The sequence below is a fragment of the Saimiri boliviensis genome, chromosome 1, assembly GCF_048565385.1.
Source record: "Saimiri boliviensis isolate mSaiBol1 chromosome 1, mSaiBol1.pri, whole genome shotgun sequence".
NCBI classification, from domain to species: Eukaryota; Metazoa; Chordata; class Mammalia; order Primates; family Cebidae; genus Saimiri; species Saimiri boliviensis.
The window spans coordinates 94,050,550-94,075,759 of NC_133449.1; the positions used below are offsets into that span (position 1 = coordinate 94,050,550).

At 43.4% G+C, this 25,210-nt stretch overlaps 1 protein-coding gene across 1 annotated transcript in view; it reads right to left on the reverse strand.

The window, feature by feature from the left end:
* The window catches only part of NCK2 (NCK adaptor protein 2), a 151,812-nt gene that overhangs the window by 67,485 nt on the left and 59,117 nt on the right, over positions 1 to 25,210 (reverse strand). The window contains exon 2 of the mRNA XM_039460811.2: positions 15,013 to 15,196. The gene's annotated coding sequence lies outside the window, so the exon portion shown is untranslated. The remainder of the gene's footprint in view (positions 1 to 15,012; positions 15,197 to 25,210) is intronic.

The following is a 25,210-nucleotide window of genomic DNA, read 5'->3' on the forward strand; positions in this document are numbered from 1 at the left end:
AACAGACATTTACAGAACATTTCATCTAATAGCAGCAGAATAAACAACCTTTCATCGGCACATAGAACATTCTCTAGGATATACAGTATGTTTGGTCACAAACCAAGTCATAAGAAAAGTTTATAAATCAAAGTCAGGTATTATCTCAGAATACAACAGAATAAAACTAAAAATCAGTAACAACAACAGCTTTGGAAATTGTATAAATATATGCAAATTAAACAACCTGCTCTTGAATGACCAGTGGGTCAATGAAGAAATGAAGAAGGAAATAAAAAATCTTGAAACAACATAAAAATGGAAACACAATATACCAAAAACTATGGGATTCATCAAAAGCAGTGCTAAGAGGGAAGTTTATAGCAATAAATGCCCTCATCAAAAAAGTAAAACAATCAAGACACTAGAAAAGTGAGAACAAACCAAACCCCAAATCAGGAGGAAGAAATAATAAAGACCAGAGAACTGAACAAAATAGAGGCCAAAAAATGCAAAAGATCAATGATATAAAAAGTTGTTTCTTTAAAAATATGAAAATTGAAAAACCATTATCTCGACTATGAAAAAGAGAAAAGCCAAATAATATCAGAAATGAAAAAGAAGACATTTACAAATGCTACTACAGAAATACAAAAGATCCTTAGAGACTAATTTGAACAATGATACATCAATACCTTAGAAGACCCAAGGAAAGTGAGTAAATTCCTGGACACACAGAACTTGACACTGAACCAGAAAGAAACAGAAAACCTGGCCAGGTGCAGTGGCTCATGCCTATAATCCCAGCACTTTAGGAGGCCAAGGTGGGTGGATCACCTGAGGTCAGGAGTTCGAGATTATTCTGGCCAACATCCCTAATCTAATAAAAATTAAAAAAAAAAAGTTAGGTATGGTGGTGCATGCCTGTAATCCCAGCTACTTGAGAGACTGAGGAAGGAGAATCGCTTGCACCTGAGAGGTGGAGGTTACAGTGAGCTGAGATCACGTCACTGCACTGCACCCTGGGTAACAAGAGCAAGATTCCATCACAATCAATCAATCAATCAATCAATCAATGGAAAGAAGAAAGAAAAGAAAATCTGAACAGACTAATGAGTAACAAGACTAAATCTGTAAGATAAAAAAGTCTCCCAACAAAGAAAAGACCAGGACTGGATGGCCTTAGTGCTGAATTTTTCCAAACTTATAATAAAAAACGAACACCAATTCTTTTCAAACTATACCGAAAACAACAACAACAAAACAACAACTAAGAGAAGGGGATTCTTCCTAACTCATTCTAAGAGGCCAGCATTACCTTGACATTTGAAACACACAAGAACACGACAACAACAACAAAAACCACAGGCCAATATGCCTGATGCACATAGACGTAAAAATCCTAAAAAAAATACTGGCAAACCAAATCCAACAGCATATCAAAAAGATAGTACATCATGGTCAAGTAGGACGCATTCCAGAAATGCAAGGATGGTTCAACAAATGTAAATCAATAAATGTGATACATCACATCAACAAAATGAAGAATTATTGAGATATGATCATCTTGATGATGTAGAAAAACATTTTGATAAAATTCAGTATCACTTCATGATAAAAACTCTCAACAAATTAGGTATAGAAGAAACATACCTCAACACAATACAAGCCATATATGACAAAGCCACAGCTAACATCATACTGAATGGGCAAAAGCTAAAAACCTCAGTTTTTAGAACTGGAAAAATACAAGCATGTTTATTCTTTCACAATTCTTATTCAATATATTGTTTAAAGTCCTAGCCAAAGCAATTATGCAAGAGAAAGAAAGGGCATTCATACTGGACAAGAGGAATTCAAGTTGTTCCTCTCTGCAGATGACAAGATCTTATATATTTTAACAAATTCTAAGGTATCATCTCAGCCCAGTGAAAATGGTATTATCAGAGAAAAAAAAAAAAATTCTGGCAAGGATGCAAAGAAAGAGGAATACTAATTTACCATTGGTGGAAATCATCCAGCAATCCCGCTGCCACGTATTTACCCACAGAAAATGAAATCAGCATATTGAAGTGATAGCTGTACTCCCATGTTAACTGCAGCACTATTCACAGTAGCCAAGATATGTAATCAGCTTAAGATTAAAGGATAAAGAAAATGTGGTACATATACACAGAATACTATTAAGCCAGAAAAAATAAAATTCTGTCACTCACAGCAACATGGATGAGCCTGGATAATATTATATTAAGAGAAATTAAGTCAGGCAAAGAAAGATAAATACCACAGTTCTCACTCACATGGGAGCTAAAAAGGTTGATGCATAAAAGTAGAGAGTAGAGTAGAATAGTGGTTACTAGAGGTGGGGAAGCATGGGGAGAGGGAGCAATAGGAAGAGATTGGTTAACTGGATTCAAAATTACAGCTAGATAGGAGGAATAAGTTCTAGTGTTTGATAGCACCACAAGGTGACTGAAAAATAACTAGACGAGAACATTTTGAATGTTCCCAACACAAAAGATAAATGTTTGAGTTAATGAGTATGCTAGTTACCCTGATTTGATCTTTACACATTGTATACATGTATCAAAATACCATGCTTTACCCATTAATTTGTAAAATTAAAAAATTGGTAAACCGATCCAGTGAAGAAAACAAAACATCAACTAAAAAGAAAAAACAAAAAGCAAGAGAATGAATGACTAGTAAATAAGTGATAGAGATAAATTCTGTTGGCAGAAAAATTCTAAATAACTTATGTAGACACTCTGTCTTCAAGGAGATGAAGCAGTGAACTCCCCTAAATATGGGGTGCACCCAGAGACCTCCTTCCAAAGAGTACATAGAGAAAAGGGGAGAGGAAGTCAGTACGGAGTGAAGAATTCTGACAAACACTGCCTCAGTGCGGCAATCTCAGCATTGGCAAGTCCCGAGCCATAGTGGTAGCATGGATTCCTGATGTGATGAGATGAGTAGGACATGTTGCTTCTGTGGTCTTCCTCCCAAAATCCTCACGGGAAAAGCATCAAACAACTCTCAATTGACAGACTTTGTAAAAAAATTCCCAACTCCTCAAAACTGTCAGGGTCAACAAAACAAGGAAAGTCTGAGAAACTGTCACAGCCAGGAAGAGCCCAAAGAGACATGACAACTAAATCTAGTGTGGCACTGTGGATCCTGGGACAGAAAATGAACGTTAGGTTAAAAAGATTTTAAATCCAAATAAAATATGGATCTTAGTTAATAATGTACCAATTTTAGTTAATCATAGGGGAAACTAGATGCTAAATATATGAGAACTCTTTATGCTATCTTCAAAAGCCTTCTGTAAATCTAAAAGAGTTCTAAAATAACCTCTTGCGGGAAGAAACAATGGGACAGAAGGAGGTAGAGAACACTATTGTTTTCAATATTGAGAATATTCTAGTTTTTAAGTTGGGAGGTAGGTTCACGGGCATTTGTTTTATTATTATGCCCCATAAGCATATGAATGACCCCTATGTATTTTGTACCTATCAAATATCACAAATAGAAATTTTAAAAAGAAAGCACACAGGCCAAGCAGAAAGACAGGGACAGAGAGAGTATGTCACTAGCTAGCACTTGCTGAACCTGCCCCAAGATGCCAGTCAGCATGGCTATGTCCCTAGGCCTGGAACTCTACACTATCTGACTGTATCGCCCAGAGCTGGGGATGTGAAATCAACAATCAGTTCATTTGGGCTCTGATAAAAATAATGCCTATTTTGGGAAAGGTGGAAGCCTCAGAGAGTTGGTGTGTCAACTGATATCGAGAGCTATGGTTTCTATTAAAATATGACATTTCAGACAGTGGCCACTATCTTCCTGAGGGTACAGCTGAAAAGATGAGTGAGTGATGGTCCCCTATATCGAGCGTGCCTAATTTACTAAGAGGTCAACCCAAGCAGCATCCTATTTCACTCTTACAACAGCCCCAGGGGGGAAGTGGTGACCTGCTCAAGATGTCATAGGCGATCAAAGACAAGCTGAGACCTCTCCCTGGGTCTCTTGACCCCAGGATTAGTACTTGTGTGTCTAGATTCATGAAAATAAGTATTTCATTTGAAGTAGCTGCCATGATTTGTAGAGCCTTCTACTGTTTTCAGGCTTGTTTCTTAGACATCAGAATCGAGACAAAGTCATTATCTATATCACGTTTAAATTCTGCACTCCACACTGGTCTGGGGGGTACGTGTGCGCGTCATGGGTCTTTAATGGTAGTATTCTTGTGGTCAGTGTCATTTGTTTATTTTTTGTATTTGATCAACATAAATTACAGGTAAATTATTGTGAATTATAATTGTATATCAAAACAACAGAAAAGTATGGTTAGGCCATATTTTTCCAAAATAGGGAACAGGGAAACTTGTTGATAAGAAAAACATTTTCAGCAATCTTGAATGGTGCCCAGTTCTCTCTGGTCCTTCTCCTATTTCCATCTTCCTTTTATGACTTACTCGTCTACTGCTATTTAAGTTTGGATACTTCTTAGATCCCAAACTATACACTACCATAAAAAGAAGAAATGAGTTGATCTTTCAACAATTTTTTCTTTTTTAAAAAAGTGTAAACTTTTAATTTTGAAATAAGTGTAGGTCCACAGGAAATTCCAAAGATAGTGCAGAGTGGTCTCTTGTTTGTACCTTCACCTCGTTTCTCCTAATGGTTACATTTTACATAATTACAGTATAATATCGAAACCGGAAACTGACATTAGTATAATGAGTATATACGGTTCTGTCACTTCCTATGTGTAAACTCCTATAACCACCATGCCAATCAAGACACAAGACTGTTTCATCACATAGATCTCTGACATTATCCCTTATATAGTAACAGCCACCACCCCCCTTTCCAACAACTATCACCAATCCCTTGTAAACAGTAATGTGCTCTCCATCTCTGTAATTGTCATTTTGAGAATGTCATATAAACAGAATCATACAATATGTGTGACCATTTGAGACTCTGTTGTTTTAAAGCAAAAAGAAAAAATTTTATTGAAAAGACAGAGAAGATACTCTGTATGATTTCAATGCTTTGAAATTTGTTACTGTTTGTTTTTTGGCCCAGGATATGCCCTAACATGGCAAATGCTCTGTGGGTGCCTAAAAACATGTGTCTTCTGCTATTGTTGGGTGGAGTGTTATAAATGTCAATTAGATAATCTTAATTGATGGTGGTGAGTTCGCCTATATTCTTGCTGACTTTCTGTGTGCTTTCTGTATGGCTGTTCTATCAACTGTTGAGAAGGGTATGGAGATCTTCAAGTATAATTGTGGGTTTATCTATTTCTCCTTGTAGTTCTAGCAGTTTTTGCTTCTTATTTCACAGCTCTGTTGTTTGGTGCATGCATACTTAGGAATGGTATGTCTTCCTCATGAACAGATTCTTATGTCCCTGGTAACTCTACTTTTATTTATCTGATATTAATACAACAATTTGTTTTAATCTTTTTCCAGTTTTTTATTTTCAATGCATACACACACACACACACACACACACACACACACACACATAAAATGTCTCTAAAATGTGTCAGGATAAGGCAGGGGAGATAAGGAAGCTCCTCAGAAGAAGGGATATTTACTTGGCAAGAACTAGGTGTTGAAAGGGAAGGGTGCTATGAGGATAAGTCAGTAATGACCCAAATATAGGGGGCCTAGAACCGTACAAAGAAGTTCAGAGCCCTTTACCATGCCATCCATTTGGAATTTGGCTCTAATTTAGGAATAAGAAATTCCTGCTTTATTAGTTACGTTTTTGCATTAAAAAAACCTAACCAATCAGATATTCTAGATATCAGTCTCTTTAAGTTTTTAATTCCTGAAATAGTCAAAATGCCAGGTGCAGTGGCTCATGCCTGTAAGATCAAGACCAGCCTGGCCAACATGGTGAAACCCGGTCTTTATAAAAATACACACACACATACACAGACACAGACACATACACAAATTAGCTGGGTGTGTGGTACAAGCCTGTAATCCCAGCTACTTGGGAGGCTGAGACAGTAGCATCGCTTGAACCCAGGAAGCAGAGGTTGCAGTGAGCTGAGATTGTGCCATTGTACTCCAGCCTCGGTGACAGAGTGAGACTTCATCTTAAAACAAAACAAAAAAAAACACGACAGGCCTCCCAACTAACATACACACTGCAATCAAACTACCTGAGCCAACAGAATTGGTCCTCACAGGGTGGTATGGTTAGGCTTTGTGTCCCCACCCACATCTCATCTTGAATTCAGCTGTAATCCTTATAATCCCCATGTGCTAAGGGAGAGACCAGTGGAGGTAACTGAATCACAGGGTGGTTTTCTCCATGCTGTCTTAGTGACAGTGAGTTCTCATGAGATCTGATGGTTTTATAAGTGGCTCAGCACTTCTCCTTCTTGCCACCTTGTGAAGAAGGTGCCTTGCTTCCTTTTCATCTTCCTCCATGATTAAGTTTCCTGAGGCCTCCCAGCTATGCTGAACTGTGAGTAAATTAAATCTCTTTCCTGTATAAATTACCCAGTCTTGAGCAGTTCTTTACAGCAGTATGAAAATAGACTAATACATGGTGTCGGCCTTCTAAAGGAAGTGGAATATCCCAGCAATCTGCTCTAGAGTTTTGAAGGACATAAAGCAATCATTTTGGTTAATCAGAATCTCTGTTGAGCTCTAATGGAGCCAGGAACTCCAAACCTGATCGATCACCAGGACACTATGACTGCATAAGAAACTCCAGTCCTGAGGACTAGAGGGTCTGGTTATGTAATAAAACTCATTACAAAGATTTTGGGGTTATACTGTAACTGACAGAGCAAAATATATATTTACTGCCTTCTGTAAATTTACAAACATTTCCCATCCCTCTGTGCCTTGCTGGTGACCTAGATAATGGCTCTATTGGGCAAAAATAAAGGCTCTGTAAAAAAATCTCTAAAACAAGAGAAATTATGATTCTCTGCTATGTGATAATATGGACTCGCTATGTGATTTCTCTGCTAAACCTTTTTCAGGAACCCACCATCCCCCAAGCCAGAATCTCCAAAGTGGAAAACACAAGGTGTAAGAAGAACTAGAGCTTTCATGTCTGGTATGTTCCAAAGGGCTACAATGCCTAGTGCTGCTTCCTCTTTCTCCAGTATGTTTTGGTTAGCTCGCTGTGAGAATGGAAGATCAGAACTACCAATAAACACTTACTAGTCATGGAATGGGATTTTTTAAAGTGCAACGAATTATCTCAGGTGTGAATAGATAAAAATTCACAAATGGAAGTCCGCAGAGTAGAAGAGCCCTCTAGGGAAGATCAGCACAACAGCACGGATGCCCAGGTCCGGGTTAGTCTGGAGTGAACCCTGAGCATCCCAGGTCACCCCCAGGGATCCCAGGTGACCCCGATTACAGCTGGCAGGCATGGACGCACAGAGCTCCAAAGCCTGGAGGGAGAGGAGGAGGCAGGAGCCATTCCACGTCTATCTTCACTATGTCCCCAAGCACCTCATCTAGGGCCCACTCATCTCCCTCCATGCCTGGCCCCCCCACTCAGCCAAGCAAATATCAGCAGCATCACCTGCTTACAGCTCGGGGTAATCCCTGCTGCTCTTTTCCGGAACTGAGATTGGGAGACGGGCTTGTGATCTTACTGTAGTGGTGGGGAGGGGGACACTGGCATCCCACAAACTCTGAGCATATTTTCCCACTGATTCCTGTGGGGCATGGCAGCCAGGTCTGTGTTACTGTCCTGCCTGTGCCGGCCTGTCCTTCGAATTCCAAGTTCACGGGCCCCACTTTATCTACCCTCTCCCTCCATGTCACTGCCAAAAGAACCAAGGCTGGAAGTTGGCTGGAAGTTAACACACAGCCGTGAAAGCAGAACACCCCACGCATGCGCACACCCCGATTCCTCCAGAGACCTTTGTTCCAAGCACACGCCAATGAAACATGGTACTTTAACCACTGGGAAAATGACCAACATTTTACAAAAATGTTACAAGATGAGCTCTCAGGTTGTAAGATACGGTTGCATTTAGCTTCTCCCACAAGACAGGCCTGCACCAGACCCAGGCTCCAGGCAGGGAAGACGGTCCTGCCTCTGGCTCCCTGGCTCCCGGAATCCCTGTCTTTCTCAAGCACTTCTAACCTTAATCTTGGTGAACACAACAAAATCTTCAACACAACCTCTGGGTGAGATCCTAAGTGGCATATTCTGGAAGGCTCTAATTAAAACAAGTCTGACTGAGGAGTGAGTGGGCTCTCAGATCTGTTGCGTTTCCCACTCATTCCCTGTGAGCCGTGGGGGACCCAAGTGAAAAGCAGTGTTCTATGCAAAGTGACATTTATGGACTGGGCACGCTGCTCTGTGGTCAAGAAAGGGAGGGAGCACTCTCACGTACGAAATGAGATGAGAACAATCATAAGCAAAACCCAAAATGGAATGTTGGCAAAAGAGAAAGCAACTTAGAAAAACCACTAAAAACGTCAACTCTAGAGCTTCTCCCTGTCCCTGGCCACATCCCTGTAAGAGACAGGCTACCTGAGGACACTCAGGAGGGATGTCACCCTTGCAGACTCCTGGCAGTCCAGGGACTGCTCCTGACCATGGCTGTTCACACTGTGACCTGGGTAGACCTCCACACAGGAAGGTCACAGAATGAGGCCTTTGATAGGAAACAGCCACAGCAGATTCACAATTAGGATCATCCTTACTTCTTGCAGGTAGCAATCAAGCTCAAATCTCGCTAATTAATCTCACTAATTGTCAGTGTGACTGCTGGTCAGGCGTGACTCTGAGAAACTGAGAAGGCACATTTCACTTCCCAGAGAGATACAAGGCCTGCCTCCACAGCCACAGACCTGGCAGGAGGGCCTGGGTACCTTCCCTCACAGCAAGCCCTGAGGGTTATTCGTTTCCATCCGAAACTGGCATCTTGTTAACATAGTACTTGTTAACAGTACCAAAATCCATTCTCCCTAAACTGTGACCTCTTAGGATCTGATTTATTCATCACATTTTATAACCATTTTGATATCCTGGAGCCAGGACCATTTCTAAAGAAAACATTTCAAGGTTAGCTCTAGTAAAATTCAACCAGAAAACTGGTACTGATAGGTACAGAAATCTAAACTCAAAATGCTTTTGGTGTGTCCACTGAGGCACCCGCAGCACAAAACGGGGAGGCACAGGATCACTGGGACACACTCCCCTCCCACACCCTCCACCAGACATGTCCAACTTGAATGACACTTCTGCAGTTCCCACGTGTTCCCTTCAGTTCCATACATTCCAGTGGTAATCCCAGAAAGTATTCTCCTACTGGAGTTGGTTTGTAATTACCTGATCAGGGTCCAGTTTACTAAAAGCCCGGCAACACCCCCTCCACAGTGACACAACACACACACACACGCACACACACACACACACACACACACACACACACAAAGGGCATGAGAGGACTTTTTGTTTTTCTCGAGGAAGTCAAGAAAAGTCTCTCTCTGCCTTTGTAGTTTGGGAACCTCAACAGCAGCAATGCTCTTATTTCAAGCTCTATGCGGCCTGTTTATTTAATGTTGTTCTCTGACATACACATCCGCCACATGCCTGGCCCAGGGACTCCTAAGGTAAGTCAAGGATAGACTATCCAGTCGCCATCTAACGCTGGGCCATACTTGGCAAGGAAGGTAACCTCTGGGCTCATTTTCTCCTATAAAATTCAGGGAGGAATATCCGTTATCACCCGGCATTACAGAGAATTCATGAAAATTGCTTTGTAAATTCTAGGGTGCAATTCAGAGAATCATTGAGAAATGACTGGAATGTTCCGTGTTCAGTTTCCATGTAAGGAAAAGAAGGTCAGAGTGGTGCAGGAATTGGCTTTCTTGTTGTTAATTTGTTTCTTCAGCTTTCGACGAAGCCACACTGCTAGAGTACATTAGCTGTGACAGAACAGAAAAAATGATTGGCTTAACCTTGATCACCACCCCAATTAAGAGAAAATAATTATGTCACTGACCATGCAAGAATGTGAAATCACAATTTTATGACGTTTCGCCCTGAACAGGGGTGCTGTGGGAAGCATCAGGGACCACAGGGTTGGCCACAGCACACAGGAAGTGGTTGTTAAATACAAAGTCCCTGGCCTATACAGAGGACTTCTCTTCTGGCAGGTCTGATGTTAAGCTGTGGGCCCCCAATACAAGCATCGTCCTGGGGCTCTATGGGCAGAGCTGGAGGCCACAGGAGCTGCTAAGCTAATCCTGGGGCTTCAGGAGCAGCAGAGGCCCTTGGCGGATTCAGGTTCCTAGCTCCTATCCCTTCTCAAACCTCCCAAAGCCTTCCTTCACACACCCGTATGTTTCCAAAAAGAGACCCTTCCAAACTGTACTAAGTTGCAGATTTTTCAAGGGAACAAAAAAAATAAATCTAACAAAATTCCTTGTACAGTAAGAAAGGCTTTTGGGGATCAAGAAACAGGAGCACCCAGCCTGCTCTGCCACCTAGAAGCCCTGGGCTTTTGCTAAGTCATTGGATCTCCCAAAGCCTCACATCCTGGTTCAAGGTAAGCGCTTGGAGAATGGGTGGTTACCATGTCACTACCATCGTGTGTCAGAGACGGCAGCCCAGGAAGCAGAAGGAACGTGGGCTTGTAAGCAACGGACCTTCTGCTTCCAGGGCTGCCACTAATAGATGGGGACACAAAGCCACAGGAGAGGTTAAGGGGAGTTGAGCATGCACAGCAGTGAACAGTCTCCTTAACCTCTCCTGAGGCTTTGGGTCCCCATCTGTTAAATGGGGGCAATAACATCTGCATTTGCGACCAGAGGTAATATACAAATGGTGACGAACCCTGTGCTGGGAGCCTGCCACTGATAACCCTATAATCACGGTGGCTTCCACTGACGGCACCACCAGGGGCACTGTGGAATCAATGTGGCAATATTTTTTTCCTAGCAGCTGTCGGTACTTACTGGGCAATTATTTAAGCAATTATCAGAGATTTATCCAGAGCATCAAAGGCCGTGGCCATCTCTCTATACTCGGTACCCTGTACAGAAGAAACAATCCATCTAACTGTTCCCCCAGATGACCCAGGGGCCCAGTGTGTGGCAGGAGGCTGAGACGGGCCCCTCTCTTTTGGCAGAAACTCCACAAGTTACTTCTAGGTGTCAGGAAACCTCAGAGCTACACCCCCAACAGAAGCTTTAGCTCTAAAAACTCAAATGTGTGAGCACTGGCCTTGGCATGTAAAAAATCTTTCTAAATAACCTGTTGGGGGCAAAGTCAGCTACCAGCAATCTCCAAAATACCAAAAGGCCAGGATATGATAAAAGTGAGTAGTAAATTCGAGATGACTTTTCCAAGTGTACACACTCTAGGAATAATTGTTCTGAAATAAACTGAGGCTAATATGAAGATAAGTAGTAAACTTTAGTAGTTAAAGAAATATTACTGGATAGTGCTTTTACGGATGTAAAAGTGACAGGCTCAACGTTTCATCTTCTTGCGCTCACTGCTCAGTTAAACACAGCCGCTGCTGCTTCCATCACAAATGGAAAATGTGTATAGGCTCACTGCTGACATTTACATACTGGCTATGCACATCACCAACTGACACGTGGTTTGTGAAATCCAGTCCTGTTTACTTTACTTATACTTGAGTTGTGTCACTAAGCCACTGTCCTTCCTACCCCACTACACCATCCCAGCGTCCTTCTGTCCATTAGGACCTATCTGTCGTGAAAAAGCCTTCAATAGCTTTTCAAAACTCAAAGCATCTGCAGCATAGCAGACAAGGCCCTTTGCAACTTCTGTTCCTAGTAATGAACAGCCAGCCTCCAACAGTCAATTATAGTCACTTTTCAAGTACATATAGGAAGAATTAAGTGCAGATTATATAAGTGCCAAAATGACAACTCTGGTCATTTGACAACTCCAGTCTCTTCCTACAGCCTCCATTCCCCAAAGGCAGCAGGGTCAGAGCCGGAGGGTCCCAAGACTTTATTCCTTAACTTCAATGGGAGACCATAAAACGGGTTAAGAAAATGTGCCACATGGAAACGGGCTGAGATGTCACTCAGGCCCTGAGACACCCCCATCTTCCTCAAGCTGCTCTCAGCCCAGCCCCAGGCATGCAAACCTTGAGCACCCAATAACCGGGAAACATCCGAGACTGAGATCCCGCTTACTGTTCTACCAAGCCAGCATTACATTTCTTTCTGACATGCCAAAGGGTACGGCTGACTGAGCTGTTGCTTTTCCTGTTGGCACTTCAAAGATCACCGACCAAATGGCAAATGTCTGGTCCCCAATTCAGCATTGTCTGAATGACCTGCAATCTCTGGGACCCCTGGCCCAGCTGGTCCAACCAGCTTGCCTTGTTCCAAGGAAACATATTACACCTCTGTACACATGTCCCGCATTCTTTAAAACTTGTTCCAAACATAACATCCCCTGGCTTTTCCATACTTTTCCCCAGAGGGTCAACTGGTCCCTGCCTCAGGTACTAGGGACTGGTCTTAAGAACCTTCACTGCAGCAGGTAGCATGGTCCCGGACTGTCAGGGTCCCACTCCAAAAGGGCATGGGAAAAGGTGGGTGGGACTATATTTTATCTATTCTTTTTAAACTGCTAAAACCAGGCATCCCCAAACTTTTTACACAGGGGGCCAGTTCACTGTCCCTGAGACCGTTGGAGGGCCGCCACATACTGTGCTCCTCTCACTGACCACCAATGAAAGAGGTGCCCCTTCCTGAAGTGCGGCAGGGGGCCGGATAACCCGCCGGCCGTAGTTTGGGGACGCCTGGCTAAAAGAGTCACTGCAAGAAAAATAGCCCAGAATACAGGTGCGGTGTTCACAACAGCTATTTATCATATGGATGGGCTATATCTCATGATTTTCCAAATGAACATTTTTCTAAACCACAAAAGTAAATTTTAATAGGTGAACCAAGGTTTTGTGTGGATCTTATAAACTTATAAAGTAATCCTTTAAAATTACATGGACACAGATATTTTTGCAAGCCAGCTCTCATGCTAGTCTGTGCGTGGGTCTCCACGCACTGTCTTGTCTGTGTGGCACTGGCATGCTGGGAGCTCCTGCAGACTGAGCTGCTGGGTGAGCACGCCACCCTCCCCTACTTCACCACCTTCTGAACCAGAACCAACATCAGCTTCAGGTCTGCAAATGTCACCGATGATGATCAAGACCTTTCTAAAGAAGTAGTGTCAGATTCTGATGCTAATGAATTATTCATGAGTTCCAATGTTCAGATCAGAGGATCTGTCATTTCTAGCTTACACTCCATTCCCTTGAAATCTGACAAATGGATTGATATGTGACTGCAATTGCAAATGGCTGTTTTAAAAAGTTCTACTTCAATGGCTTTTTTTTTTTTTAACTGAGTTACCATGGGTTTGAGCAGTTTTCTTATGTAAGAAAAGCCTCCCAGGATCAGAACAGGAACACCCTGATGGTGTTGGTGTCGCACAAGGTCTGGAAGAGAGGCCTGGGAATGCCCTATGAATGCATGAGGGGATCCAAACCTAAAACAGCCAAGAATGCCTGGGGTGGGCAGGGCAGGGTCAGCAAGTACAGGGGAGGGAGAAAGGAGCGGGGAATGGAGTCAGGTGTGCAATGGGAGTGCCAGTCCCGGAGTGCACACCAGGAGCTAGCTCTGGAAATCACAACACACAACACCCTAAATCAACGGGACAATGAGGCATTTTCTCCAAAAGATAACATAAAGCATAACAAGACCAGAACACTAAGGCACTTAATCCTGTCCTTATTGCATATTAATATTATGCTGTTCTGAATACCACAGTTCAAAAGAGGCAAAACTGAAATTAAAAAGGTTCTAAGAGATTTTTCTTTTAAGCTAGTTGAAGAGAAAGAACATATTCACACAAGATGTTTTTTAGTAGAAGCAGATCAAGTAAGAGGAAATTCTAACTTATATTAAAGGAGTAAATTTACAGAAACCAGTACACTAAGAGATTCCGTAGTCCAACATGACAGTGTCAAGATTATTTAAAACAATCTGTGAATAATAGAAGCAAATTGAAGTTTTTAAGGAAAGCTGGTGTTACTCTTGCCGTTCATTCTGAGACAAAGCTCTGGAAGCGAACATGTATCTTCTCCTAAAGCACTTCTTACTGCCCAGCCAGAAACGTAACAGTGAATTAACTGGACCACCAAAGAGCAACCCATATTTTAAGTGAAATGTTCCAAGCTATTAGGGCTAAGAATTATTTTTGTTCCACAGTGACATGCTTTTGTTTGGTGCCTGTGGATATAGCACCCATGGGTCCCAGAATCCACATGCTGCATCACAGTTATGATTTTATTGTAACATACACAAGTAGCTTTTCGTATGAACAGGTAAAACCTTCCTGAAATCCTTCATCTGTCTGCATTTCCTTTAATGCAGGCTTTTAAATTTTTTTTTTGAGACAGAGTCTTGCTGTGTCACCCAGGCTGGAGTACAGTGGTGTGATCTTGGCTCACTGCAACCTCCACCTCCCGAGTTCAAGCAATTCTCCTGCCTCAGCCTCCCGAGTAGCTGAGACTACAGGTGCATGCTACCATGCCCAGCTATCCTTTGATGTACATTTATCTTCTCAGCATTAAAGCTGGAATCCAACCTTTACTAGACTGAAAGCACCAGAAAAGTGGTTATTTAAGTTATACTCCCTGTCCCATACACAATACAGGGGACCAGGATTCATTGCGGATTCAAGAGTCAGTACGTATTCGAGTGTGAAGGTACCTGTACCATCTTACAGGTTGGAGGTGTCTACCATCCTGCTTCCTGGCTACATACTCAGAGCCAATCACACACTAAAGCAGGAACAGAGATAATCTAATGTAAACAGAGATAACCAGGTCTCTCCTTGAAAGCTTAAATTTAATAATATGATTCAACAAATCAAGCCTACACTGACTGATACTGTACCGAACTTACTGCCCAAATTAAGCATTTGAGGCAAAAAGCTGCAACTTCTGTCTTAAGCAGAAAACTGCAGACTTACCTTTGGCACACAGTTGAGAGGTGACTGGCAAAACGCAGAACTCTTCAAAATGATGACGTTTTTAGCTAATTATACCTCTGAAGTTACAAAGCTGCAGGGATTCTCCAAATTCTCAAATCCAACTCAAATCTCAGCGAAGAATTATAATCTGGGACATCGCTTGTATGCAAGGAACACATGAAATCTAAAAAGAAAGAAGCCTGTATTAGGTCTGCTTGCTTCTTTAAGTAACCGCTTTGAAATATAACTGGTTATTTGCCTAAAAACCAATAGTTTGTTTATTTATTTATTTTTTTGAGACAAGGTCTCCTCTGTCACCCAGGCTGGAGTGTGGTGGTACGATCTTGCCTCTCTACAACCTCCACCTCCTGGGCTCAAGTGATCCTCCCGCCTTAGCCTCCCCATTAACTGGGATTACAGGTGTGTGCCACCACCCCTGGCTAATTTTTTATACTTTGAAACCAGTGTTTTAAATATATCCCAGAATAAAGCTGCTCTGTGCCTAAAGATCTCCATCAACACACACATCCTCCCCCTTCCCACCTTTCATTCCCTGTGCAAGCTCCAACATCAAGGTAGGGGGACCAACCACACACCTGATAAATTGCAGGTGGAAGGAGATGATGGGGTGTGGGGGCGACAGCCAGCCCATAATCAAAGGACCTGAGCTCCCAGTCCCTTCCAGACTTCATCCTCCCAATGACCCCCACCTTTAAAAGCCTGCCAGAAACAAAAGGGAGGCTGCCATTTGGAAAGGAGGCAGTCTGGGAGTCTAATGAGGGAGAAGGCTTACAAAGGACATGGATATTGTTTAGAGACTTGTTCCTCTCATGGAAGTCTGTTGTACCATCCACTTATTATAGAGGTCACCAACCAGACCCATAGCCTTGGGCTAAGGCTTAACCTTAAACACACCTGCTTTCAAGAAATCTGAGATGAACACTTCAAAACTAGAAGGAAGTTAAGATGAGAGGTGCCTGATAATGGTGACCAGCTTCCTCTTGGTTGTGGAGAGCTGGCTGCTGCATTATGCTCACTGCACTTGGTAAATATTTTCAGTCCTTGACTAACATTTTTGAGGGGACCCTGGAGCACTCTGTGGACTTCAAGTGAGTTCACTGACATTTTTAATTACATTTCAAACCCAGTGGGGATCTGTCTTGACAGTTCACTCAAAGATCTATTAATTCATCCCTAGCATGATGATGACCCAAAATGTTAAATACCCCATAGAAAAATCGAATTCTATTTTAGTCAAAGAGAAGAAGATAATTCAAATAGGGCTATCATAAAAATGTTATAAGGCAAGTTCATAAATTTTGATTTAAAAAATTAATTCCTTTTTATGCATTCTCTAGCATTATTTTAAAGGCTGCATCATTTTAATATAGATACAATTTAAGGCAAGGGAAAGGTGATGGCCTAACACAATAGGAATACGTCTTTGGGCAAGATGTCAGATTCACACTAGAGTTCCCTTCTCTCTGCTACATATTTTTAATAAAATGACAAGTACTCTTGAAATAGAAGTACAGGTATTGATCGACTTACGACCTATGCAACGTACGACCATTCGACTTTACGACCACAATCGCTAGCCACAACTGCTCCACGTCTGGCAGTGCAAACGTTGCCCAGCTGGGCGTATGACAGTGCGGACCAGCTTCCGGCAGCACTACCATCTCCACGTGCACCATTTCAGCTGTACATATAGCTGACTCAACTTACGACCAAAACGTGTTACGACCGTTCCGCAGTCCCGACCGTGGTCATAAGTCGAGCACTCGCTGTATTGGAATCAGGACTCAGTTCTCGACAAAGAGTTTTTGTTTCTCATGCTGACACCACTGAAGAGAGTCATCAGCACAGGGCAATGTGCTGGGCACCGTACCCCCAACACCACCTCTGTATGTGGCATTTTCAGGGGCTATTATACACAGAAATTGTATTGTCAAGATTTTAATTGGAAAGTAAATTTGCCCAGAGTCCGTCTTCCACAGGCAAATGCAAGAAATTGTTTATGCGGTTGTTCAAGTTGTACAAATACAAGCCTCCACTGTGTACCCTGTGTCTCATGAGTCATATGATTTAATCCTTCTGATAAACTTCCAGGATGGATTCTAATGCCCGAATATACAGAGGCATTAACTTTCTGAGGGACATTAAAAGTTTTTCCCAACCAACTGGAGAGTGAGGAACTCACTCAGGCCTTGGACTCCGGATGAGAGAGCTTTGCATGACTCTAATCTCCTCTGCATTCAAACACAGAGGAGACACTCTTATGCCAACAGCAAACCAAAAGCCTGGGCAGCTTCTTTGCCAGGCCCCGCAAAAGAACAGTGAGCTGGATTTAGCACCTGAGTCCGCTGATTCTAGGCACAGTGGACAAGTCAGAACACGGCCTCTCCAAGCACAATCAGCAGAGGAAAAGCCAGACAGAACGGAGCAGGACTTGAACTAAGGCGGCAGCTCCAACAAAAGTGAGGCTACTCAAAAGGTGCCAGTGGCCATCTGGGATTCAAGTGTAAAATGTGGAGGTTGCATACAATGTTTGCCTTGAGAAAAGCAATCCATTGACAAACTGTCAATGTGCTAAGTGTACATTCTAAGTGGGAAAAAAGCAATGGTGATCAAAATCTCTTTGGGTTTAAATGAAGACTGCCCATGTTGAACCTGGGGCTCTTAGCGTATGCAAAGCCTGTGTTAAGGAAGAGCATTTCAAAGCAGGTCTTAATTATAATCGGTGATCTAAACCCATCAGGGAAGTGTACACTTTTGTGCAAAAAACAGTATCAGCCTGAAAGATAAACACCTATAAGGTCACATGGACTGTAGAAGGCCCTCACCAAAGGAGTCATTCAAGGATTTTCTATAGCCAGCTTCGAGAAGACAGCAATACGCGAAAGGGGTGTGTGCGTTTCTCTAAAAGTACTTCACTAGCACCACGTGCATCTCCTTTAGAAATTAAAAAAAAAAAAGCAGGAAGGCTGGAAGGCAATTAACACTGAGAGCATACGTAGCTCTTCATTTTAATTTAGACCCTTAATATTACTAAATTTTACCGCTGCAAATCCAAGGGATTATCTGAATTCTCTCTAACCGTGAGATTTGCTTTTTTGTCTACTAAAGCCACAACCCAGGGTTTTCAAGTCTTTACAGCAGCACTTAGCTGTAGTCTTGGGTGAGTATGCTGAGCTCCGCCAGGCCACACTACTTGTCCCAGGCGCAGGGCCAGGCAGTGAGATGCCCCGGTGCAAGCAGTCCTGGCCGGTTCTACATCCCCGGTGCCCGCACGGTCTAGCAGTGCCTTCTGCTGCGCCTGGGCCGGTTTCCTCCAACCATCACTATCTGAGAGGGAAGTCCCGTGATGAGGTCCTTGACTAAGGCAACTCCAGAGGAGCAGTTCAGGGTTAACAAAAGAGTTATGAGCCTTGTTCTGATGACAGCCAGAGTCTGTGAGCCTTGTGGGTATAATACTGCTGGGCACTGTCACTCAATCTGTTTTTGAGATGGCCTATTTGTCCAGAAAACTGAAGTCACCAAGAGGCTAAAGTTAGCCTTCAGAAAGCGTAGGGAATCCCTCCACTCCCACTCCCTGACTGATGGAAACAGTGACAGGCCAGGAGAAGAACATGCTCTAGTCCCAGTGAGACACTCGCTGTGGCTTCACCTTAGTGTCAGCTACATGAATCGTCACAGCAACCCTGGGAGACACATCTTATCATTCAGCTCAGAAACCAAACGACCAGACGTCCCACAACCAGACTTTGAACACACACTTGTCTGATTTTAAAGCCAGAGTGCTCTTTCTTCTGGCAAAGATCATCACGAAAGGGCTACAGCCTTGACAGTCGCATCTTGCAAATCACATCTGCTGCTGTCATCTGTCTGGGGTATCTTCTGCAACTCTCACATCAGGTAGGTACAATGTTAGGCTACGTCAAGAAGCAAGCCCATGAATGTACACACACCAAGTTCGTTTTCAACAGTACTGCTTCTCTTAGATGTGAGCACAGGAGAAAAAAAAAGCCTTGTTGAACAATGTCACCTGGCTGGGTCAGTAATGAGCGGATCCTGGACTTAGGTGTGTATCATAACCAAATCTAATCTGTTAAGCCAAGCCGGGAGAGAACCACGCCCGATCCCTAGTCTGGAGCCGGAGCTAAGGCAATTGTCCTTTTTCTTTTATTTAAAAAGAAAAAAAAGCACAGGATTAGCATAGGCCTCAGAGCTCTCAAATACCCTTCCTCCTACTCCCTGACCAGGCAGGCCCAGCAGAGGCCTGCAAGCAGATCTCCAGCTCAGAATACGGAGGCAGGCGAGGCGGCAGTGCCTGCTCAACACAGCATGGGGTCAGCGCTCTCTGGGGGAATTGTGGCAGAACTAGCTGTATTTCATTCCTACTGAACTACTTGGAAGAAAACCTTATTCAAGTGGGAAAGGGCTGGTTTCACACACCGAACAAAGCTACACAAGTTTCCTTGAGTGGTCTGGCTAAACTTCAACCTATGTGGACTGATATGGAGCAGCTTAGATGTGTTTATCAATCCAAAACTCAAAGGTGTCCAAGGAGATGACCTCAGCTGTCTCTTAATCATCCAGGGCACAGTGGTTCCCAGGCAGGGTTCAGAACGGGCTGAAGTCTACCTTCCACATTTCAGAAAGCCTCACTGCAATTAGATTTTTTACTCAAGATGAAGCCATCCTGAAAAGTAAAAATATCAATTTTTTCCGCACTGGGCTGAAATTATATCAATTCCATATATTAATGGTGGTTATAAGGTTAATTAGAAGCTGATTAATGAAAACAGGAGGGAAAAAAAACAGTGCTAGTTTCTAATTCTCTAAGAAGCCACTGTGTGACCAAGGCAGGTGTTTGTGGGAGAAAGGTAACTGATGAGAGTTGAAGGTCTGTCAGTTCTAGCATATGGAATAATCATTTCTACCTTCAGATACTCCAGAACCAAGAAAAGAAAGAAACAGCAAGCAGCAGGTCAATGGATGTGCCGAACCCCTATTAACCTTAATATGGAAGGCACCAGGTTCAAGAGGCTGAAGGGACCCAGAGCCAGCCAGGGTGTTATTAGGGGCTGACATAGAAGCGAGAGTCCAGTGGCAGTGGGATGGACAGGGGACCCACACCTGCCTGCAAGCATCATGCAGTTCATGTAGCATTTTCACTTCACACCCTCCCGAACCAAGGACCTCCACCTGGCATCCTTTATGCAACCCCAAATGCAGGGCCTCTACCACACCTGTTGCACAAGACAGGCCGGGGGGGAACTCAGATGTTCCTTATAGACAAGGACTGAATCTCCAAGTTGGCAACTTCAGGATTCCCTAGATGGGAACACACATTCAGGTGCGTCTGCCAAGCAAGGTCATTCTAACGGTCTGCTTAAGTTATTGCTGTCAGGTGCGTTTACCCTACATCATCCATAAGACGCAAAATACAAGCCAGAAAAGCAAGCAACAAGGCCGTGGGTCAGGATGACAAGGTTGCAGGCCTGACTCGGCCACCAAATGCCTCTCTCTGTTCCCTCATCCACCACCCCAGACACTCAACTGCAGTCCTGTATCTTGGGGTCACACAGGAATGGACATTATCAAAAATCGATGCTGTGGTGTCAAAAGTGTATCAACACTTACTAAAATAACACAAGAAAGTCATAGGGCAAATCTTAATATATATTGAAGTTTTACAGTCTGCTGCCTGAATATTCTAACATAAAGAAATTTGATTAGTGACACTGTTTCCAAAGGTTTGTAAAGGGTTTTATTGATATACTCAATGCTAGCCTCTTCAATCCGGCAGTACTCCATTCGCTAAAAGGCTCTCCAGGTGTTTCTCTAAGGTTTTTCCTCTAGTCCAAACTGTCTTTGTAATCCGCATAAAAGCCTTGCTATACCTCTCAGTGCCACAACCAGACAATCTAATTACATATCACCTTAACAGGTTCACCAGCATTTTCTTAAGCGTGCACAGGATTCAGCCATTGTCTAGGTAGTGACACCACCAATAAAAAGCATGCTAACAAAAATAAACTGTAAACACTAAAATGCACTACTGAATACAAACTGTGCAAACCACGCTTTTTATGAAGGAAAGAAGAAGAAGAAGGAATCAGTGAGGGGTCAAGGGAAACAAATCCTGTTTTTCTCCCTCTCCCTCCCTACTGCTAGCTAGCTTGCTTGCAGGTGCGCGCGCTCTCTCTCTCCCCCCACCCCTCGCTCTCTCTCTCTCTCTCTCTCTCTCACACACACACACACACACACACACACACCCCCGTGCGCCCGCGAGTTTTGTTTTTTTCAAATAGCATCTTGAGAAGTGGGCCAGAAGGTGAGACACAGCTATTGTTAACACATTTAGGGAATAGAATCAGGGGTGAGAAGGGTTAATTTCTTTTTTCTTTTTTTTTTTTTTTTTGAGACAGATTCTTACTCTGTCACCAGGCTGGAGTACAGTGGCGCAATCTCGGCTCATTGCAACCTCCGCCTCCTGGGTTCAAGCGACTCTTCCGCCTAAGCCTCCCGAGTAGCTGGGACCACAGGCGCGTGCCACCACGCCCGGCTAATTGTTTTCTTTTTAGTAGACACGGGGGTTTCACCGTGTTGGCCAGGATGGTCTGGATCTCTTGACCTTGTAATCCCACCTCAGCCTTGAGCCACTGCGCCCCGCCCCGAGAAGGGTTAATTTCTATAACATTTGAACTTTTATAAAGTATCTTAGTTTAGTAATTAAGCACAGCTTTAGATAAAATTCCTGACTCCTTTACCCATTTCCATCACTGCATCACCTGCTAAGCTGAGGCCCAGGAGTGAAGAGGGGGTGTACGCGCTCTTTCTTCCTCCCTCTCAGCCCCGAGCCCACTGAGCAAGTCCTCAGCACCCAGTCTCCTTTCAGGCCCATCCTGTCACCACAGCAGACCTCCACTACTAACACAGTCAGCTCGATCCTTCCCTGCCTGCCCTCTCCCCCTCAGCTTTGAGAACTGCCTTCCATCACTCCCTCTTCTTCCAGCAGTGCTCAGTGGGTGAGGTGAGATCTGACTCTCATTCAAGAAGCTCTTCAAAAAGCCCCTCCTCCAGGAAGACCTCCTGAATGGCTCCAGGGAGAGTTACATGCTTTTTCCTCCAGGTTCCCTTGGCACCTTATCCAGTAATTATTATTCTGTGAATAATAAGTAGTAAGTGCTTATATTTTACTGATTACACCATGAAGTTTTGTGCATCCCATCTGCTAGGGGCTAAATTGTGTCCCTGCCCTCCCTCCAAAAAATATTTGTACGTTGAAGTCTCAATCCCCAGTACTTCAGACTGATGGTGAAAAGGTCTTTAAAGAGGTGGTTAAAATGAAGCACTCAGGGTGTGGCCCCTAGTCCAAGAGGACTGCTGGCCTTTTAAGGAGAGGAAACGATATCAGGAGGGTGTGCAGGTTGAAAAGACCACAGGGAAACACAGCAAGGTGGCATCAGTCTGCAATTTCCAGAGAGGCCCCAGAAGAAACCAACTCTGCTGAGCCCTTGAGCGTAGACTTCCAGCCTCCAGAACTGTGAAAAAATAAATGAAGTGCCATGTAAGCCCCTCCGTCTGTGGTACTTTCCCACGGCAGCCTGGGTCTTGGTGAGGCTCAACCATACGACGTATGACACATACAACAGGAATTTGAAAAACATATTGTGAGCAAATGCAAGGATGGGTGAATGGATGGAACTCCAGGTCAAAACTATCAGGTGACTCACATTGTAACTACCAGGTATCTCCCGCACACCAGAAAGGAACTGTTCTCCCATTTTCAACACCTATTCCTTTTTCAAAACCCAGTTTAAGGCCGGGCGCGGTGGCTCAAGCCTGTAATCCCAGCACTTTGGGAGGCCGAGGCGGGTGGATCACGAGGTCAACAGATCGAGACCATCCTGGTCAACACGGTGAAACCCCGTCTCTACTAAAAATACAAAAAATTAGCTGGGCATGGTGGCGCGTGCCTATAATCCCAGCTACTCAGGAGGCTGAGGCAGGAGAATTGCCTGAACTCAGGAGGCGGAGGTTGCGGTGAGCCGAGATCGTGCCATTGCACTCCAGCCTGGGTAACAAGAGCGAAACTCCATCTCAAAAAACAAACAAACAAACAAACAAAAAAACAAAAAAAAAACCCAGTTTAAGCACTATGGCTCCCTTCCTGGGCCAAACTCCAGCATCACATTGTAACAGGGCCGTGCCATTTTGCATTTGAATTGCGATGTTTCACTAGATGCAAAAGTCCTTCCTCATCCAATCCCAACAATTACACATGCAGTCACGCCCCAGACCTCACAAGATGGCTAAAGCAAATGACAAGCAAAAATTAGTTTGCCCATAAACACTTCAGTGCTTATCACCAAAAGATAAGCACAACTCCACTATCCCATCCCAAATCATGACCAGTTACTTAACATAAAGCTCACATCTCATTAGGTCCTGATTTTCCAGTCTCATAAGGGACTTGGTATAGCTGATTTACTTAAATCGGGATCCGAGTCATGTCCACAAATTACAATTTGTCTCTGAAGCCACTTTAAGTCGATTTTATTTTAATGGCAATGTGTTGAAGAGGCTGGGTGATCTGCCCTGCAGTCACATGGCATTCCATCCCCCTAGTGTTTTTCACATGCTCCCCAGCCCTGGCATTTCTAGTAAACTGGCGGTTAGTCCTGGGGGCTCTTTCAATGGGAGACTCTTTCTCAAGAGCAGGGACCCAACACTGACCATGTGCTTGGCAATGAGAACTACCCAATTCATCCGTGATTTAGTAATTGAAACCACAAGTTGGAGGTGCTAACGTATCAAGGAATCCAGCCCTTGTCCTTAGCTCTTTCCAGCCTCTAATTTTCAAATGAGATTTTCTGCAGGGTCCATGGACCTTCCGAAGCCTTTCCAGAAAAAAAGGAAAAGCCTCGTCCTACTTTTCCAACTGGGAGAAGGTATATGAAATTTAAGGCTGAAAGTTACAAAATCATCTTAAGCATTGAATGAAGTCATGTTCTTTTCTAAGAAAGTAAGAAAGAAAAAGAGGGTGGAAGGAGGAAAGGGAAGGGGAGGGAGGGGAGGGGAGGGGGGCATCACTGATGGTCACTTCCAGGAGGCTGGCATCACCGATGGTCATCCTCACACTACCCTAGGAAGGAGGCTCCCATGTGACCCTAATGAGAAACATAATGCCATTTTACACTTCTCAAATTATATAGATATTAGCTGTATGCTACTAATTTTTTCCCTAGGAAGGAAAATTTGCTCTTTTTATTTCTACAAAGAACATTTATATTGTCTTACACAAATCTGAGAGTTTTCCCATATCCCAGAATTAAATCAGAAACCTAAAACCGTTTATTTCCCCTGCCCTTTAAGGAGAGCACCTGGGTGTGATTTTAGGACCACCTATTAATCTTAGAACACAAAGTCTGTGAAGCCTGCCCTTCACACATATGTGCATCACAGGATGGAAACATCCAGAGAGAGCTGTTCCGGTCAGGGCCTATGTTCTAATTAACTCAGGATTAAGCAGCTGGGTCCTCCAGGGAGCAGGCTACAAGGGCTGATGCAAAATTTAGTACTCCAGGGATTGCAAGTGTTACTCAGACTCTACCTTTGTTCCAGATTACATCAGGGGTCATTTGAAAAATCCCAACAGGACCCTCAGCATGAGGGTGTGGGATAGGATGTTTTATAGCAATCAAAGGGATGGGCTAAGAAAGACTAAGATCACCCCGCGACCATGGGCATTTGAGCAGTCCCCAATAGTGCAGAGAACAATGCAACTCTGGAGAAAAAGGTTCAGAAAGATTTTGTAGGAAGGTTGGTTGTTTTTTAAAATTTCGTAAATTACTGATAACTGGGAAGCCCCCTATGGAATGGGATTTGCTTCTAAGAAACTGAAAACACCTCACTCCATGTTATCCTCTTCCTCTGATAAGCACTGAATCCACTTGATTTGTTTCCTCATTGTTAAGTAGCAGAGATATTTACATGGATATTATAGTGTCCCATAAATGAATTCCATAAAATTCCATCAAATGTGGAAAAAGGAAATTTAAAATTTCTCATTTAAAAAGTGGCTAATAAAGATACGGAAACAATCTAAGTGTTCACCGATGAATGCAGAAAATGTGGTATGTGTGATATGTACACACACACAAGCACACACGCCACATATACACAG